The 21,517-nt window shown below is 43.4% G+C and overlaps 1 protein-coding gene across 3 annotated transcripts in view; it reads left to right on the top strand.

The window, feature by feature from the left end:
- Positions 1 to 21,517, top strand: part of htr2cl1 (5-hydroxytryptamine (serotonin) receptor 2C, G protein-coupled-like 1) — a 198,924-nt gene that overhangs the window by 117,517 nt on the left and 59,890 nt on the right. For all 3 annotated transcript variants that reach the window (XM_029760675.1, XM_029760674.1, XM_029760673.1), the window contains exon 2: positions 20,634 to 20,713. The gene's annotated coding sequence lies outside the window, so the exon portion shown is untranslated. The remainder of the gene's footprint in view (positions 1 to 20,633; positions 20,714 to 21,517) is intronic.

Here is a 21,517-nt window from a genome sequence, read left to right as displayed (position 1 = left end):
CGCTCAAGGCAGGCTTGATGCAAACTAATACCTGCTAAACGTTATGTTTCTATCATTAATTGAATTTGTTTTATTTGATTTCAGTGTACATACAGTATGTTGTAATTATGTCTGAACGATACATTTATTTTTTGCATCAATGATTGTGAAAGATGTCTTCAGTGATCACACCTTTGATAGCATATGGGATAGAAATGATTTTCAGTCAATTTTGATGGGTAGTACAAGTGTATTGCCTTAATGTGACCGGCCGGCTTGTTTTGGTCTTATGTAGCAAAATTTGAAATTGTTTTTTACATTGGATAAAAGTAGAGACTCAGAGATAGAAAATGTTATATCATACACTACTTTTGAGGAACAATGGGAAAGTAATTCTGCTTTGAAAGTTGATCAAATGGTCCTTGAATATTTTGGGACACCTACTGGAGAGCTCTTCTTTGTCTACCCCCATTCTTTCACACCCTTTTAAGCCTTAGCCACACCCATCTCTTTAAGGATTCACATGAGGCCATGTACTATACAGAGTGAGTACGGTACTGTACTAAAAAAACGTATATTTCAAGACTAAAGGCTGGTTTATACTACCTCTATTGACATGTCTGTAGACAGTTGTCGTGGTGACATCATGAACATTCTGTTGTCGTCCGACATCAAACTTGTTGTTGTCGTTATGAAAAAGTATAAACACAAAAATGACAGGCTGCATGACATCAGCAGCCTGGTGGTCCAAAATAGCATAACTGTTGTATTTTAACACCAATAAATCCATCTGTTTAAAATTAAATGTAATATATGTCAATCTAGCAAACCAGGCAACTAAAAGCAACTTTCTAAACAATATTTTGGTTTGTTTCTATCTTATTAGCTAGCAAACCTTAAGCTTGCTGGCTAGCCAGTTCAAGTAATGACCATATTGTAGAGATACGGATCAAATCCCTTTAGCGGGATCGATTTAACAACAGCCAGTGAAAGTGCAGGGTGCCAAATTCAAAACAGCAAAAATCTCATAATTAAAATTCCTCAAACATACAAGTATTATACATCATTTTAAAGATAGGATTCTCATTACTCCAACCACAGTGTCCGATTTCAAAAAGGCTTTACGGCAAAAGCATAGCATTAGATTATGTTAAGACAGCACCTGGACAAGAATAACCACACAGCCATTTTCCAAGCAAGGAGAGGCATCACAAAAAACAGAAATACAGCTAAAATTAATCACTAACCTTTGATGATCTTCATCAGATGGCACTCATAGGACTTCATGTTACACAATACATGTACGTTATGTTCGATAAAGTTCATATTTATATCCAGAAATCTCAGGTTACATTGGCGCATTATGTTCAGTAATGTTTTGCCTCCAAAACCACCGGTGACTTTGCAGAGAGCCACATCAATTTACAGAAATACTTATCATAAACTTTGATAAAATATACAAGTGTTATGCACAGAATTAAAGATACACTTCTCCTTAATGCAACCGCTGTGTCAGATTTCAAAAAAGATTTACGGCGAAAGCAAACTTTGCAATAATCTGAGTACAGCGCTCAGAAACCAAAAGAAGCTATACAGATACCCGTCAACAGAAGTCAGAAATAGCATTATAAATATACACTTACCTTTGATGATCTTCATCGGAATGCACTCCCAGGTATCCCAGTTCCACAGTAAATGTTCGTTTTGTTCGATAAAGTTCATCTTTATGTCCAAATACCTCCATTTGCAAGGCACGTGCTTACTAAGTCCAGACGAAAAGTCAAAAAGTTATACTACAGTTTGTAGAAACATGTCAAACGATGTATAGAATCAATCTTTAGGATGTTTTTATCATAAATCTTCAATAAAATTCCAACCGGACAATTCCTTTCTCTTTAGGAATGAAGATGAACTCAGCTCATACATGTACCCTTATACATGTATGAACACTTCTCCTTCTCTGTCATGAAAGCATTGGTTGCCCTTAGTTTGAAGATGTAATCCAGAGATGGGTGTTTTATATAACAGCCTTCTTCTGTGTCCTCTTTTCAACTCCCTCCACATTATTTGCAACCAACTAGGCTCGTAATATAACAATTATATACATATTTACAGATGACATAAAAGTTTGTTATTAAAAAGCGCTCGTCCCGCATGCGGGATCAACATCCAGCAAAAAATCATATCGCCATATTCATAACCGAACCATAACAAAATTTAATATTTTTTTTCTTCTCAAATATAGGACTATTTTTTATCGTTTTGTAGATACACCTCTCCTGAATCGAACCACGTTGTCCGATTTCAAAAAGGCTTTACAGCAAAAGCAAAACATTAGATTATGTTAGAGGAGTACATAGTCAAAGTAGCCACATCGCCATTTTCCGACCAACCACATGCATCACAAATAACCAAAAAACAGCTAAATGCAGCACTAATCTTTGACAGTCTTCATCAGATGACACTCCTAGGACATCATGTTACACAATAATGCATTCTTTTGTTCGATAAAGTTCATATTTATATATAAAAACAGCATTTTACATCGGCGCATGACGTTGAGAAAATATTTTCCCTCAAATGCATCCGGTGAATCAGCTCTACAATTTACTAAATTACTATTCGAAAATTTCTTAAAATGTAATATTGTCATTCAAAGAATTATAGATTAACCTCTCTGGGCCAGTGGGACGCTTGCGTCCCACCTACTCAACAGCCAGTGTAATCCCGTGGCGCGATATTCAAATACCTTAGAAATGCTATTACTTTAATTTCTCAAACATATGACTATTTTACACCATTTTAAAGACAAGACTCTCGTTAATCTAACCACACTTTACAACGAAAGCAAAACATTAGATTATGTCAGCAGAGTACCCAGCCAGAAATAATCAGACACCCATTTTTCAAGCTAACATATGTCACATAAACCCAAACCACAGCTAAATGCAGCACTAACCTTTGATCTTCATCAGATGACAATCCTAGGACATTATGTTATACAATACATGCATGTTTTGTTCAATCAAGATCATATTTATATCAAAAACCAGCTTTTTACATTAGCATGTGACTAGCATTCCCACCGAACACTTCCGGTGAATTTACTAAATTACTCACGATAAACGTTCACAAAAAACATAACAATTATTTTAAGAATTATAGATACAAAACTCCTTTGTGCAATCGCTATGTCCGATTTTAAAATAGCTTTTCGGTGAAAGCACATTTTGCAATATTCTGAGTAGATAGCCCAGCCATCACAGGCTAGCTATTTTGACACCCACAAAGTGTGGTACTCACCAAACTCCGATTTACTATTAGAAAAGTTTGATTACCTTTGGTGTTCTTCGTCAGAATGCACTCCCATGACTTCTACTTCAATAACAAATGTTGGTTTGGTCCCAAATAATCCATAGTTATATCCAAATAGCGGCGTTTTGTTCGTGCGTTCAAGACACTATCCGGAGGGTAAATAAGGGTGACGCGCCCGATGCGTTTCGTGACAAAGACATTCTAAATATTCCATTACCGTACTTCGAAGCATGTCAACCGCTGTTTAAAATCAATTTTTATGCAATTTTTCTCGTTAAAAAGCGATAATATTCCGACCGGGAGTGGTTGTTTTCGTTCAAAGAGAGAGAAAGTAAACATGGTGTCAGCTCGGGCACGCGCTAATGTTTTTCAGCCAGGGCCTGCAAAGCCACCATTCAGCTTTCTGGCGCCTTCTGAGAGCCTATGGGAGCATTAGAAAATGTCACGTCATGCCAGAGATCCCCTGTTTTGGTTAGAGATGATCAAGAAGGCCATTAAATGGTCAGAGAGAGCGCTTCCTGTTTGGAATCTTCTCAGGTTTTGGCCTGCCAAATGAGCTCTGTTATACTCACAGACACCATTCAAACAGTTTTAGAAACTTTAGGGTGTTTTCTATCCAAATCAAACAATTATATGCATATTGTAGTTACTGGGCAGGAGTAGTAACCAGATTAAATTGGGTACGTTTTTTATCCGGCCGTGCAAATACTGCCCCCTATCCCCAACAGGTTCAAATATATGCCAAACAAAAAACATTGATTTTAAAATTTTACAAACCATACAAACCTATGCAAAATGACTACTTCGAAAATACAATGTCAAATTTTTTTTACTTGAAACACTGTGCAGATGCAAAGTTTGGTAACAGAATTACGGTAAAATGTCCCTTCATTTTCTGCCACCATGTTTACAAAAACACTCTTTACAAGGTCCTTTGCTGTTGTTCTGGGATTGATTTGCACTTTTCGCACCAAAGTACGTTCATCTCTAGGAGACAGAACGCATCTCCTTCCTGAGCGGTATGATGGCTGCGTGGTCCCATGGTGTTTATACTTGCGTATTATTGTTTGTACAGATGAACGTGGTACCTTCAGGTATTTGGAAATTGCTCCCAAGGATGAACCAGACTTGCGAGGGTCTACAATTTACTTTCTGAGGTCTTGGCTGATTTCTTTTGACTTTCCCATTATGTCAGTCAAAGAGGCACTGAATTTGAAGGTAGGTGTCACGACTTCTGAGGCTGGGATAGCAGCCGTGCTTTCTCAGCGCTCGGGCACGCCACCAAAGCTCCGCCCTGTGCTTTCTTTTCTAAGAAGCTCAGCCCGGCGGAGCGAAACTATGATGTGGGGGACTAGGAGCTGTTGGCTGTTGTCAAGGCTCTGAAGGCGTGGAGACATTAGCTTGAGGGGGCTAAACACCCTTTTCTCATCTGGACTGACCACCGCAATCCAGTGTACATCCGGGCGGCGAGGAGACTGAACCCTTGCCAGGCAAAGTGGGCCATGTTCTTTACCCGTTTTGTTTTCACTCTGTCCTACTGGGACGCCGCCCATGTGCACCTACAACGGGCCGTGAGGCGGCAGAAGGCGAGCGCCGACCGCCACCGCAGTGAGCCGGGTCTGGCTCTCGACCCGAAACCTGCCCCTCCGCCTGCCCTGCCGGAAGCTGGGTCCGCGGTTTGTGGGGCCATTTAAAGTCCTGAGGAGACTGAACGAGGTAAGCTACAGGTTACAGCTTCCCCCAGATTATCGCATTATTCCCTCGTTCAATGTGTCTCTCCTCAGGCCGGTGGTGGCTGGTCCACTCCAGGAAGCTGAGGTGCGGGAGGTTCCTCCGCCCCCTCTGGACATCGAGGGGGCCCCGGCGTATGCTGTTCGAGCCATCCTGGACTCGAGGCGTCGGGCGAGGGGCCTTCAGTACCTCGTGGAGTGGGAGGGGTACGGTCCGGAGGAGAGATGCTGGGTGCCGGTGGAGGACGTCCTGGACCCTTCGTTGCTACGGGATTTCCACCATTGCCATCCGGTTCGCCCTGCACCTCGTCCTCCGGGTCGTCCCCGAGGTCGGTGTCGGCGCGCTGCTGGAGCCGCGCATCAAGGGGGGTACTGTCACAACTTCAGCCAAAGTCGGTCCCTCTCCTTGTTCGGGCGGAGTTCGGCGGTCGACGTCACCGGCCTTCTAGCCATCGCCGATCCACTTTTCATTTTCCATTTGTTTTGTCTTACACACCTGGTTTCAATCCCCCAATTACCTGTTTATTATTTAACCCTCTGTTCCCCCATGTTTGTTTGTGAGTGATTGTTTCTATGTAGGCAGGTCCGTTATTGTGGGCTCTTTTTGTATTACATTTATTATATGTTGAGTAAAATACGTTTATTTACTCTTATCTGCTCTCCTGCGCCTGACTCCAATACACCAGCTACACATAGACCTCCTGACAGTTGGCCTTGAAATCCATCCACAGGTACACCTCCAATTGACTCAAATGATGTCAATTAGCCTATCAGAAGCTTCTAAAGCCATGACAGAATTTTCTGAAATTTTCCAAGCTGTTTAAAGGCACAGTCAACTTAGTGTATATAACTTCTGACCCTCTGGAATTGTGATAAAGTGAATTATAAGTGAAATAATCTGTCTGTAAACAATTGTTGGAAAAATTACTTGTCATGCACAAAGTAGATGTCCTAACCGATTTGCCAAAACTATAGTTTGTTAACAAGAAATTTGTGGAGTGGTTGAAAAACTAATTTTAATGACTCCAACCTAAGTGTATGTAAACTAACGACTTCAACTGTACCTGTATGTGTGTGTTTGTGTGTGTTTGTCATCTTTTACAGTACATGCACCATCCTCCTCTCTCTCTCCTAGTTACTTCCATTCATCCCCTCGTGCCAATACACATCATAGATCACTCTATTGTATGTACAGAATACTGAATGGAATTGGATTTGTAGGCATGTGCCACAAGTCACATATTTAACCAAGGCTCCAACTCTAAGGTTAGTTCATCTAGAGACCCCTGGGCTGTGTCCCATATGGCACCCTATTCCATATATTGTGAGTGTGTGGTGTATAGTGCACTACAAAGGGATTGGAGTGCCATTTGGAATGGGAATAGGGTGCCATTTGGGACGGGCCCCTGGTCATAATAAATCCCCTAGTGTAGATAGATCACCAATCACAGAATAAAAAGTGAGACCCATAGATCAATCTAGGTACAGTATTGCAGGACAATATTGAATGGAATTGGTTTGAGAGAGAGAATGTCAGAGTCGATGTTCTGAGTAGAGAGGGGAGCAGAGAGGGTGGGGTCAGGGCTAAAGAGTGATGAGAATTGTGTTCCAAAAAGTAAAGAAATTATAGAAAACATTTAATAGAGGGCAGACAGAGAAAGAGAACAGAGAGATATATTTTATATTAAATATTAAAATATATTTTGATTTGTTTAACACTTTGTTTGGTTACTACATGATTCCATATGTGTTATTTCATAGTTTTGATGACTTCACTATTATTCTACAATGTAGAAAATAGTAAAAATAAAGAAAAACCCTTGAATGACTAGGTGTTCTAAAACTTTTGACCGGTAGTGTAGCTGATATGGCTGACTTGCTTAAACAAATGTGGATGGTTTCTTCTGACAATTGAAATGTACAAACTATGGCATAAGGGGACAACAATTGGATAAGAGGCAATCCGTAATTTCGATTAAGACATTAATGAGCGAGCTAGGACGGACATAGTCAATATAACTATAAATTCAGCTCTTTTGAAATGTACAGCAACAGAATTCAGAAACATGGGCCATTCTTACAGTGTTTTCCCTGTACACGAAGTCAGAACCATAGGATAAATAAAGGGGCCATATAAGCAGACAATGAAAGCTCTTACAATATTCGATGATTACATTTCACAAAAACAGGTTATAATTACCACCAAGTCAGAACAGTAGCCGAAATTAAGAGATGAACATAGACCAAATTATTAGGGTGAGGCACATGGGCTACTAACAACTTACTACACAACATACACTTAGTATTACTTTCTTAGCTACTGTCACAGTCTGATCTGTTTCACCTGTCTTTGTGATTGTCTCCACTCCCCTCCAGGTGTCACCCATCTAACCCCATAATCCTCTGTGTATTTATACCTCTGTTCTCTGTTTGTCTGATGCCAGTTTGTCTTGTCTGGCAAGTCAACCAGTATTTTTGTGTCTCAGCTCCTGCTTTTCCCAGTCTCTCTTTTTCTCGCCCTCCTGGTTTTGACCCTTGCCTGTCCTGACCACTCTGCCTGCCCCTGACCCTGAGCCTGCCTGCCGCCCGGTACCATTGTCCCACCTCTGGTTTACTGACCCTTGCCTGCCTTGACCTGTATATTGCCTGCCCCTGTTCGATCATTAAACCATTGTTAATTCATCTGGGTCTTACCTTCATACCTGATAGTACGAACTGGCCATGACTGACCCAGTAGACCCGGGCCAGCTGCGCAACGCCATCTTCTCCCAAGGAGCCTCCATTGGTAGGCACGGGGAATTGCTTTGTGGCTTTATAGAGGGGTCCAAATGTTGGCTGAGCGCCATGACCGGGCATTGAACATGCTGTTGAAGCAATTCTGCGGGTTGTCTGGGGGGCAGCCTGCCACGGTGGTAACCCCACCGACCCTCAGTAACTCGGTGGTTAGCAGCGCCGCCCCACCGGCCATTCCACCTTCCCCGGTACCCCATTTACTTCCCCAGAATGCTTTAATGGAGAGCCGAGCACCTGCCTGGGCGTTTTTAGCTCAGTGTGCCCTCATTTTTGAGCTTCAGCCCTCCTCCTTCCCCTTGGATCGCTCCAAGATAGCCTACCTCATCACGCTGATGTCTGGGAGGTCTCTCACCTGGGCTACCACCATATGGGAACAACAGCTGGCCATTTGCGTGAGTCTGGAGGGGTTTGTGGGAGAGGTGAGGAAGGTTTTTCATGCCCCAGAGAAGGTGCCCAGAAGCTAATCCAGCTCCGGCAGGATGCCCCCAGAGTGGCCGAAAATGCGGTGGATTTCCACACATTGGCAGCGGAGAGTGCGTGGAACCAGGAAGCACTGTTCGTCATGTTCCTGCACGGCGTCTCGGAGGAGGTTAAGGACGAGCATGCTGCTCGGGACTTACCCACAGATCTTGACTCCCTCATCACTTTGACCATACGCATAGATGGGCGATTGCGGGAACGACGTATGAGAGGAAATTCGATTTCGCTCACACGTCCAGGGATTCCACCTCACCTCCGAGTCATCCCGGAAGTCCCCGACGGTCCCGGTGCTGAGAGCACCCGTGGTTTCCCGACCTTCCTCGAGAGTCACCGAAGACGGCCGAGGCACTGTTTCCCGAGCCTATGTAACTAGGCAGAGCTGGGCTGTTGCCAGCAGAAAGGCAACACAGGATCAACACAAGGAGCTGTCTGTATTGCGGAACTTTTGGTCATTTTGTGTCCTCTTGCCCAGTAAAAGATCAGGCTCACTGGTAGGAGCGAGTACTCTGGTGGGCCTTTTCATGTCGTCATGCTGTGAGGAAACCAGTCCAAATCTCTCCGGGTCCTCATTGACTCTGGGGCCCGATGATAGCTTTTTGGACACCACACTGGCTTCCGAGCAGAACATCTCCACTCAGCCCTTCTCCATTCCCATGGATGTTAGAGCGCTGGACGGGTGGTCTATAGGTCGGGTCACCCATAACACCACTCCCATCAACCTACGTGTGTCAGGGAATCACAGCGAGACCATTCAATTCCTGCTCATCAAGTCCCCCCAGATTCCCATGGTTTTGGGATTCTTGTGGCTCAAGCGACACAATCCCCTCATCAACTGGTCTACGGGTGCTATCACTGGCTGGAGTCCGTTCTACCATGCCCATTGTCTGATGTCGGTGCAACCTGCACTGAGACACCTTCCTGGGGTCTCGGAAGTTGCTCCTGACCTCTCTGCCATTCCCGCGGAGTACCAGGAACTCCAGGAGGTGTTCAGCAAGTTCCGGGCCACTTCCTTTCCACCACACCGCCACACCGTTTGTTAAGGCAGAAAAGGGTGAGTTCCATCACTCCATTATTCCCTTTCTGGGCTGCATCATCTCTGGTGGGAGTGTCCAGATGGATCCCGAGAAGGTGAGAGCGGTGGTGGATTGGACTCAGCCTATGTCCAGGGTGCAGCTGCAACACTCCCTGGGGTTTGTCAACTTTTATCGCCACTTTATCTGAGGTTACAGCACCCTGACCTCCCCCCTGTCTGCACTCATCTCTACCAAGGTTCCGTTCACATGGTCATCTGCCGCTGACCGGGTGTTCCGGGACCTTAAACACCGCTTCACCACTGCTACTATCCTTGTTCATCCTGACCCTTCCCATCAGTTTGTGGTGGAGGCCGATGCTTCGTTTGTCGGAGTGGGGGCTGTCCTCTCCCAATGTTCTGCCCTGGACCTTAAGCTGCATCCCTGCTCCTTCTTCTCCCACCACCTCAATACCACAGAGAGGAACTACATTGTGGGGAATTGGGAGCTTTGGTTAAGATGACGTTGGAGGAATGGAGGCACTGGCTAGAAGTTGCGAAACATCCAAAACATTGTGTGGACCGGCCACAAAAACCTGGAGTATCTCCACACCGCCAAGTGCCTCAACTCCAGGCAAGCGAGATGGGCCCAGCTGTTTACCCAGTTCAACTTTTCCCAAGAACATCAAGCTGCCTGAAACAATGTCTAAAGACTGTTGACATCTAGTGGAAGCCATAGGAACTGCAAACTGGGTCCTATCCCATTACATACGGTATAGGCATTCAATTGAAAAGTACCCACATCAAAAATGTTCCACTTCCTGGATGGATTTTCCTCAGGTTTTCACCTGCCATATCAGTTCCGTTATACTCACAGACATTATTTTAACGGTTTTGGACACTTTAGAGTGTTTTCTATCCAATACTACCATGCATATGCATATCCTTGCTTCTGGGCCTGAGTAACAGGCATATTACATTGGGAACCTCATTCATCCAAAATTCAAAATACTGCCCCCTACCCAAGAGAGGTTAATTCGACGTTGTCTGCATCTGGGTCTTACATTCATACCCGATAGCTACAGTATATTGTACATATCTCCCTGGCGCATTGCATCATTTATGCAGCAGCATACAATACATCTTTGGACTCACCTTGTTGTGCTGTGCTCACTTGAACAGGAAGGTGGCACGGCAGTCCTTCGTGAGAAAATTCTTTCATCAAACTTTATCATCAAAGTCTGGCATTCTCTGGATTCATGGTGCTTTCAAGACAACTGGGAACTCGGAGAAAAAAAAGAGTCGGATCTGGATGACTTCAGTGATCATTAGGTCGTAGCTCTAGAAAGAGGCCAGAGTTCCGAATTTACAATTCCGAGTTAGATGAAAGTTCAAAACGTATTTTCCCAGTCGAAGCTTGTTTTTCCCGAGTTCCCAGTTGTCTTGAACTCAGTACAGATTTTGCAGATCCAAGTTTCCAGTTGTTTTGAGCGCGGCAAAAATCATGCTTCATTTACAGCATGGTCAATGTTGAATGTTTAGAATTTTAAACTAGGAAAAGAGACACTTAATCTTCGACTTGGGATCACACAACCACTCCACTGAATAGCTGGCTAATGATTGCTTTGCAATGCTTGCAGTTAGCCACTGATTCCTTCCAAGCCGCTCATTGTTGAATTTGCGATTTCCAACTTGTTGTGTAATGTTTATGTCCAATGGCCGATGAGCACCGATAAATGTTATCTATAATTTCTCTTCATATGAAAAGGATTAAAAAGGATTTGCCCGTAGATTGTCGACTTGATTCATGATTATTACTGCAAGCTAAGATTTTGAAAGTATGTTGTTGACATGATCAGTCCAATCAAAGCTACTGTAGATATGTGATATGACGTAATTTTATCTGTGGCCAATGACCTTCTTTTGTATGGGCACTTCTAATGTAACTCTATGGCAGTTACTAAGGGGTTTGAATTTTCTAGCTCTACACCCTGATGTAGTGTCCCCTTGAAACACCTGCATTTTGAAGCTGCCTTACTCAAGAAAACAAAAAGGAGACCATGTTTGTAAGCGGCTTTATTAACTCAATGATATATATATATATATTTTTTTTTACATTGTTTGCAAACTGATATATGAAACGCATTAATGCCAAAATAACATGTAAAACAGGAAAGCCCTGCTACTTCTTTCTTTTTATTTTGTTATATTGCTCACCCTCCCTCTTTCTTTCTTTTTTCTCTCTCTCTTTCTCTCTGTTATTGCAGAAGGATCAGTTGTTTCTCTTTATTTATTCCTCTTTCTCTCTCTCACTCTCTGTCTGTGAAGAATGACGAGTCATGTCCATTCACTCCAGACACTCGCGGACTTCTCCCGAGAGATTGCTAAAACACCACACAAAAAGGGAAAGAAATTACAGAAAAAAAAGAAAAGAGTTGAGCTAAGAGGAGGAGAGGAAGTGAAAATGGAAGAACTCATCTTTCTGGCTCATAACATGAGAACTGCCCAGGTCCCGGACGACAGCGAAAACAAAAGCAAGCCATAATTAAATCAATAAAAGAATGGAAGGTGTTGAACTAGGAAAGGAGAGAGGGAGAAGGCGAAGAAAAACAATGATTGGGATATCAATTAAAGGGAAGCTTCACTGTTGGACACTATTTGGGGTGTTTTTCCAGTCTCCCTACATAAATATATATACAGTATTATATATATTTTTATTTTTGCACAGGGAGAGTTCAACCAATGACATCATTGGTTGAATTGAATGAGCCTGCTGTCTGATTTAAAAATGAATGGAGTCATTTTTAGTAGCAATTATTGTAGCCTTGTGTTTTGCCGATTGCATGATCACACTAGCAGCGAGTAGATATGGTTGTCCTTGTTCAATAGAGCCATTGGACTTGTCTCAACAAAGTTCCTATCTGCCAGGACTTTGCAGGATATCTCGGTTGACTCATTTTCCCTGGCTTTGTAAAGACTACAGCCTGATGGGAGCCATAATTCCTTGTCCCCACCCTCGAAAGCAGGCTTTTCAAAACGGGGAAGGTACTAGTTTAGAGGTTGACAGGAGCTATGTTACCATGCACAGCCTATCCAGGACTGCTAAATAATTAGCTTCAATGGCTGCTTCTGATGATTCCAAGAAGAGCTGGATGACGAATCAGGTTTTTATGGAATACACTGAAGATGAGTTTAGACTGCAAAAAAAAGAATTGCGAGACCAGCATGCAGTGGGGGTAGCCTAGACCAGCTGGACCCGGACTCAGGAGGGTAAATGACAAACAGCTAAGCTAGCTACCAACATAAGCTTTAACCAAGTCTGTGTTGGTGATCAATTTGGCCATAACGGGGCTTGCTAGAACCACTACTGTCACATCTTCTCCTGCTCCTCCCCTCCCCTCTGGCGTATGACATCACCGGAATACTAACAACCAGTCCTGGGATTCATCATTACGCACACCTGGCACTCATCATTACGGGCACCTGTTAATCGTTATGATTCACACCTGGACTTCATTACCTTCATCATTTCCTCCCCTTTATATGTCACTGTCTTATGTTTACTCACCAGTTGGTATTATTCTTGTATAGCGACATGGAATTTTCTCATTCCTGGTTTTGGTGTTTTATTAAACGTATCACCTGCTTCCCGACTTACAGCTCCATTATTACAGAATACCAACTCAAACTATGGAAGAAACTGAAAAATCAGATATCTCTCAGGCGGTTGATGAACAACCTACGTCAACACCATGACCATCTGTCTCAACTGGGGATGGCCATGGAAGAGGTTCTCCGTAGTCTGCAGCGTCTCGAACACCCCCGAGACGTTGCAGCCCAGCAGCGGCGGATACTCTAGAGCCAGTCTACCCAGCGAGCCAGCGCAACGGCCCATTCAGCAACCCACTCAGGTCAACGATGCCCATCTATCCCTCCCGTAGAAATACGATAGTACACCATCCAAATGCCGTGGCTTCCTCCTTCAGTGCTCCCTCTATTTTTCACACCAGTTGGGAGCTCCCACCACCGAGAGGTCTAAGGTTGCCACGGTTATTTCTCTGCTGACCGGGCGGGCATTGGAATGAGCTACGGCCTTCTGGAAGAGAGGAGAGGAGGCACTAGATTATTATGAGGGGTTCATGGCTCTGTTTAAATGCATTTTCGATCATCCCATGGATGGTAGAGAGGGAGGTGAGCGTCTGCTTCAGCTACATCAGGGGAATCAGACGGCTGCTGAGTATGCACTAACCACCCGGACAGTAGCAGCTTCCAGTGGATGGAATGAGCCAGCGTTTCTTACGCTATTTAGAAGAGGCCTGTGTGAGGAGTTCCAGACGCAACTGGCCTGTTGTGATGACAATCTGCATCTGGATAACCTTCTCCGGGAGTGTCGGCATTCTCATTGCTTCTCTCCCTCCTTCAGCGAGCACTTGTGATCAGAGCCTGAACCCATGGAGGTAGGGGTCACACGGTTTACCGCAGCAGAATGACTCAGATGGATACAGCTGGGGCTATGTCTGTACTGTGGGCAAGGAGGGCACAAGCACCAGCGGAGTCCAGTACTTCAGAATCCGGGATCCACTAGAGCAGAGGGATGGTCACGTGATGTCCCATCCCCTGGACCAGGAGTGAGTATTCCAGATTCAGCTCTTCCTGACTCTATGGTGTCATCACTCTGGTTGACTGTCCCTCATGTACTGTGTCTACATCTTTAGTGGATTCCCAGCGCTGCGGGGAACTTTATGGATCAGACCCTTGCCTCCTCCCTCAACATTACCATTTACCCGCTCTCCTCTCCTTTTCCAGTTCAAGGTCTCGACTGTCGGCCATTAGGATCTGGAAACATCACTCAACCACTCACCCTCATCGTGGAGTCCAATCACCAGGAGAACATCCCCTTCTTCATCACCAGTGCACCAGTTCACAAAATCATCCTCGGCCTCCCTTGGCTCCAACGCCATGACCCTACGATCTCATGGTCGTGGATGAGAATCAGACTGGTCATCTGAATGCCAGACGACCTGTGGTTCCATGTCAGTTGAGAGCCCTGTGGTTGCCCTTCAGCCCAACATCCCATACAATTACCAGGACCTAAGGTAGGTATTCTCCAAGACCTGCGCTACCGGTCTCCCTCCTCATCGCTCCTGAGACTGTGCCATCAACCTGTTTTCCGGTGCTACACCTCCACGCAGACGCATCTACCCTCTGTCTGTGGCTGAGACCCAGGCCATGGAGGATTACATTCAAGAGGCGCTCCAACAGGGTCTCATCCGCACATCCACTTCTCCTGCGTCGGCTGGTTTCTTCTTCTTCGTGGCCAAGAAGGAGGGAGGATTAGGCCCATGTATCGATTGCCATGGACTCAATGATGTCACCACGAAGTATCGGTACCCTCTACCATTGGTGCCATCGAGCAGCTCCGCGGAGCCCAGTTCTTCCCCAAACTGTACCTGCGGGGTGCCTATAATCGCATACGGGAGGGGGATGAGTTGAAGACGGCGTTCAGCGTGATGTCTAGCCAATATAAGTACTTGGTTATGCTCTTTGGCTTAGCCAATGCTCCATCAGTGTTCCAGGCATTCGTCAACGAGGTGTTCAGGGACATGCTTGGATGTCAGGTAACTGTATACATCAGTCAGAGGGGGGGGGGGGGGTACTGTCACATCTGCTCCTCCCCTCCAGTGTACGACGTTGCCGGAACACTAACCACTGGTCCAGGTATTCATCATTATGCACACCTGTTAATCATTATGATTCACACCTGGACTTCATTACCTTCATAATTTCCTCCTCTTTATGTCACTCTCTATTGTTCACTCACCAGTTGGTATTATTCTTGTGTAGCCACATGGAATTGTCTCATTCCTGGTTTTGTTTTATTAAACGTTTCACCTGCACATGCTTCCCGACTCACAGCTCCATTATTACAACTAAAAGCCAAGTTTAGCTAGCTAGCTGTGTTGTTTGCTATACCTGTACTGTAGTCTAACGTTATAGCTAACTAGCCTAGCTAGCTTCATTGCCTCTCATTATGAGCAAAACTGGAGAAATATTTTTGATAGAGCAGAGTAAAGGAATGACTTTGGCTTGATGACTTATATTAGTCTTGGAGTAACTATACCTGTGTGTTGTAGCTAGCTAACATGTGTCTGTGAGATGTCTCACTCTACACCATGCTGCTATAGTAGTGTAACCGGTGTGAAATGGCTAGCTAGTTAGCAGGGTGCGCTAATAGCGTTTCAATCAGTGACGTCACTCGCTCTGAAACTTTGAAGTAGTTTTCCCCTTGCTCTGCAAGGGCCGTGTCTTTTGTGGAGCGATGGGTAACGATGCTTCGTGGGAGGCAGTTGTTGACGTCTACAGAGGGTCCCTGATTCGAGCCCAGGTAAGGGCGAGGAGAGGGATGGAAGCTATACTGTTACATTGGTACTGTGACCCAGATCACTGGTTGCTGCGGAAAGGATGAGGTCAAAAGGGGGGTGAGTGTAACCGGTGTGAAATGGTTTGCAGTGTGCGCGCTAATAGCGTTTCAATCGGTGACGTCACTCGTTCTGAGACCTTGAAGTAGTTGTTCCCCTTGCTTTGCGATGGGTAACGATGCTTCATGGGAGGCAGTTGATGTGTGCAGAGGGTCCCTGGTTCGAGCCCAGGTAGGGGCGAGGAGAGGGACGGAAGCTACACTGTTACAGTAGGAATACAGACAGTAAACAACAATTGCTCATTAATCGAATCATATTTTATTGGTCACATATACAGATGTTATCACGGGTGTAGCGAAATGCTTGTGTTCCTAGTGCCAACAGTGCAGTAATATCTAACAATACCCACAAATCTAAAAAGTAAAAGAATGGAATTAAGAAATATAGACATTTAAAGAGTCCGGAATGTGTGTGTGTATGTGTGTGTGTGTGTGTGTGTACTGAAAAAAAATATAGACACAACATTTAAAGTGTTGGTTTCATGACCTGAAATAAAAAAATCCCAGACATTTTCCATACACACAAAAAGCTTCTCTCAAATTGAATGCACAAATATGTTTAGATCCCTGTTAGTGAGCATTTCTACTTTGTCAAGATAATCCATCCACCTGACAGGTGTGGCATATCAAGAAGCTGAATAATTAGCATGATTGTTACACAGGTGCAACTTGTGCTGGTGACAAAAGGGCACTTTAAAGTGTGCAGTTTTGTCACAGAACACAATGCCACAGATGTCTCAAGTTTTGAGGAAGAATGCAATTGACATGCTGACTGCATGAATGTCCACCAGAGATTTTGACAGAGAATTTAATGTTAATTTCTCTACCATCGGCGTTTTAGAGAATTTGACAGTACGTCCAACCAGCCTCACAAACGCAGACCACGTGTAACCACGCCAGCCCAGGACCTCCACATCCGGCTTCTCACCTGTTGGATCATCTGAGCGGGGATGTTGAGGTGCTGGGGAGTATTTCTTTCTGTAATCTTGGAAATTGTTGCATGTTGCGTTTATATTTTTGTTAACTATATATACAGTAACAGTCAAAAGTTTGGACACACCTACTCATTCAAGGGTTTTTCTTAATTTTTTATATATTTTTTTTCTTCTACATTGTAGAATAATAGTGAAGACACCACAACTATGCAATAACCAGAGGTGGGACCAAGTCATTGTCTTACAAGTCACAAGTAAGTCTCATGTCTTAGCACTCAAGTCCTAAGTCCCAAGTCAAGACAGGTATAAATGGGACCACACAGCTGTGCAAATCAATCCCAGAACAGCAGAAAAGGACCCTGTGAAGATGCTGGAGAAAACAGGTACAAAGGTATCTATATCCACAGTAAAACGAGTCCTATATTGAAATAACCTGAACAGCTGCTCAGCAAGGAAGAAGCCACTGCTCCAAAACCACCATAAAAAAGACAATGGTTTGCAACTGCACATGGGAACAAAGATTGTACTTTTTTGGAGAAATGTCCTCTGGTCTGATGAAACAAAAATAGAACTGTTGGGTCAAAAAACATTTGACCCAAGTTAAACAATTTAAAGGCAATGCTACCAAATACTAATTGAGTGTATGTAAACTTCTGACCCACTGGGAATGTGATAAAATAAATTAAAGCTGACATAAATCATTCTCTCTACTATTATTCTGACATTTCACATTCTTAAAATAAAGTGGTGATCCTAACTGACCTAAGACAGGGAATTGTTACTCTGATTAAATGTCAGAAATTGTGAAAAACTGAGTTTAAATGTATTTGGCTAAGGTGTATGTAAACTTCCGACTTCAACTGTAGCTGTCGGCTATATTAGCCACGACTTAACGTTCTTTGTGCAGCTTCAAATGTCGAACAAAGTTGGAAATTGTTGCGCCTCCATCTGTAATTTTCTTCCCGCATGTTTTGCAAGTTGCAATACGTTTTTTGTTGATACAGCGTCGTCTTTATATCCGAAAATAATAATTTTGGGTATCATCTTTCCAAGTGCTCCATCTGAATTCACCCGCCGACATTCCTCTGCACTGCCATGCATAACTTTTTCTCAGCTGTCACAATTTGATTGGCTGCTGTCCGATTCAAACTAATCCGTTAAAAGAAGAGTTGATACGCTGCACACTTTAATATCATCATTTTTATATTTGGGCTTGGGGAGGGTATGAAGTCAGGTCGAGTCGTAAGGCTCAAATCCAAGTCAAGTCACGAGTCATTGGTGTCAAAGTCGAGTTGCAAGTCATCATATTTGTGACTCGAGTCTGACTCGAGTCCAAGTCATGTGACTTGAGTCCACACCTCTGGAAATAACACATGGAATCATGTAGTAACCAAAAAATTGTTAAACAAATAAAAATATATTATATATTTGAGATTCTTCAAAGTAGCCACCCTTTGCCTTGGTGACAGCTTTGCACACTCCTGTGCACTCTTTGCACACTCATGAAGAACTCACCTTGAATGCACTTCAACTAGCAGGTGTGCCTTTTTAAAAGGTCATTTGTGGAATTTATTTCGTTCCTAATGCGTTTTAGCCAATCAGTTGTGTTTTGACAAGGTAGGGGTGGTATACAGAAAATAGCCCTATTTGGTAAAAGACCAAGTCCATATTATGTCAAGAACAGCTCAAATAAGCAAAGAGAAACGACAGCATCATTACTTTAAGACATGAAGGTCAGTGAATCCTGAAAATGTCAAGAACTTTTAAAGTTTCTTCAAGCGCAGTCGCAAAAACCATCAAGCGCTATGATGAAACTGGCTCTCATGAGGACCACCACAGGAAAGGAAGACCCAGAGTTACCTCTGCTGCAGAGGATAAATTCATTAGAGTTACCAGCGTCAGAATTTGCAGCCCAAATAAATATTGACTGACCTTCATGTCTTAAAGTAATGATGCTGTCGTTGCTCTTTGCTTATTTGAGCAGCCATAATATGGACTTGGTCTTTTACCAAATAGGGCTATCTTCTGTATACTAGCCCTACCTTGTCAAAACACAACTGATTGGCTAAAGCGCATTAAGAAGGAAAGAAATTCCAAAAATGTACTTTTAACAAGGCACACCTGTTCATTGAAATGCATTCCAGGTGAGTACCTCATGAAGCTGGTTGAGCAAATGCCAAGAGGGTGCGAAGATGTCAAGGCAAATATATTTTGATTTGTTCAACACTTTTTTTGGTTCTACATGATTCCATATGTGTTATTTCATAGTTTTGATGTCTTCGCTATTATTCTAAAATGTAGAAAATTGTAAAAATAAAGAAAAACCCTTGAACGAGTAGGTGTGTCCAAACAATGTACTGAACAAAAATATAAACGCAACATGTAAAGTGTTGGTCCCACGTTTCATGAGCTGAAATAAAAGATCCCAGAAATGTTCCATACCAACAAAATAATGTTGTGCACAAATGGCTTTGCTTCCCTATTAGTAAGAATTTCTCCTTTGCCAAGATAATCCATCCACCTGACAGTTGTGGCATATAAAGATGCTGATTAAACAGCATGATCATTACACTGTATTTTGAGTCTTATTAATGAGGAGATTTGTAGGTAATTTCCTGTGTGAAACTATGTCATTTGTTACAACAATTCCTATGGGCTCTGTGTTGTACAATGTTGTGTCTGATACGGTATCTCGGTACTATAGCAGTGTTGTATGCAATATGGTTTATTTTACTGCCGATTGCTGCGTGTTTGTAGTGTGTGTGTGTGTGTGTGTGTGTGTGTCACTAAGACAGGCTACATATACTCCTAGAAAAAAGATGCTATCTAGAACCTAAACGGGTTCTTTGGCTGTCCCCATAGGAGAGAGAACCCTTTGAATAACCCTTTTTGGTTCCAGGTACAACGCTTTTGGGTTCCACTTAAAGCTCTTTCCACAGAGAGTTCTACATGGAACTAAAACGGGTTCTACCTGGAACCAAAAAGGGTTATCCTATGGGGACAGCCAAAGAACCATTTTGGAGTGTAGAGTCATGTCGGCTACACCTGTTCCTCTCTAATGGAATTTCTGACACACAATACAGATGGGATTGTACACACACACAGAGACACACAGCAGAATAGAGGCAGTTTAAATGAAAACCCACGCTATTCAGTCTGCCATAACTCATTGTGAGTGAAAATCCATAGCATAGTCTGTGTCCCAAATGGTGTCCTGTTCACTATTAAGTGCACTTCTTTTGACCATGGCTCATAGGGAGTTTGTCAATAGTAGTGCACTATATAGGGAATGGGATACCATTTGGAATGTATGACCCCTCACCCAGTCCCATCTCTCTTCACCTCACCTCTGTTCCCCGCCCCATCTCTCTCATCTCCCCCTCTCCTCACCCCGTCTCGTCTCTGACCCTAACAGAAGTTAATTGAGGGAGGCAGCCCTCTTCCTCCCTCGAAGATTCTGTCCAGACCGATGCCCTTGGACCTCACTTTACCTTTCTATCTGAGTCAATCTGTTCTCCAGATCTTACACCCACACACACACACACACCTGACGCTCCCTCTCCCTGTAATCAGTTTCTATTCAGATCTCACTTCACTGTCGTCACATCTCCACGACAAAGACAAAGTGAATGTGTAGGTGTCAAACCAAATAAAAAGTTAAGGGACAAACTTTTGAAAATGAGAACTGAGAGGTCAGATAGAGACTTTGGACTTGGGGCCAGAACTGTTACACTCTTTTAGATAAAGGCAATTAGGAGAAAGTTATAGGAAACTTTGAGGTGAGGTGGTATGCAGAGAGTGAGGAGCATGTGTGTGAAGTAAAGTTAGATTAACAGTATAAGAAGCATAGGCAGTACAATTATGTAAATTTAAATAAAGTTAAGCTAAAAGAAGACTATCTTCTTATCTTGCAGACAATGGAAATGTGCATCTTTGCTCATAACCCAAAAAGTTAAGTGAAGTTAAAGAAGTGAAGTCTCTCAGCTGCCAACAGGTGGGTAGGTAGAATGTCTGTTGTAAATGTCATTATTTTCCTCTCTTTCTTTTTTTTCTTTTTTACTTTTTCTCTTCCACTTTTTTTTCACATCATGAGTCATTGGCAAAGGGAGGCCGACCTTTCGCCGACACACACACACACACACAAAACCACACACACACAGAAACCGAGAAACTAATTTATTACGCTCCATTTCAGTTGTTTTCAGGACCACCATACTCATCACCTACATGTAATTCCAGCGAAATAAGAAGTGTGTGTGTGTGTGTGTGTGTGTGTGTTTGTGTACATCTGTGTGTGTGTATGTGTGTGTAGGTGTGGGTAAGTGTGTGTAGGTGTGGGTGTGGGTACGTGTGTGTGTTTGTCTACGCCTGTGTGTGTGCGTGTGTGTGTGTGTGTGTGCGTGGTGTGTTGGGTTTACGAGACTATATCATCTCCCTGAGGTCACCAACGTTAATGGTCTCTCCATCACCATCTCTCTCCTTCTCTTTTGCTCTCTCTCTCCATTATCTGGTAGTGGTGGGAGTCGTTTACTATTATCTATCTAATAGGTCTTGTTCTGTCCCTCTCTCTCTCTCTCTCTCTCTCTCTCTCTCTCTCTCTCTCTCTCTCTCTCTCCGTGTCTCTCTCCAACTCACCCCAACCAGCTCTCAAAGTCTTACGTCAGAATTAGACGCTGATCCATGTTTCTCAAACGTCAAATTTCAAAGTTGTTACGAATGTCAAATTTCAAGTGTTTAAGGTTAAGTTTAGGCATTAAATCAGAAGTTTTAAGCTTAGGGTTAGGTTCATGAATTAACT

Source organism: Salmo trutta, chromosome 8 (genome assembly GCF_901001165.1).
Source record: "Salmo trutta chromosome 8, fSalTru1.1, whole genome shotgun sequence".
Lineage (NCBI taxonomy): Eukaryota > Metazoa > Chordata > Actinopteri > Salmoniformes > Salmonidae > Salmo > Salmo trutta.
This window is presented reverse-complemented; position numbering and strand designations above follow the sequence as displayed.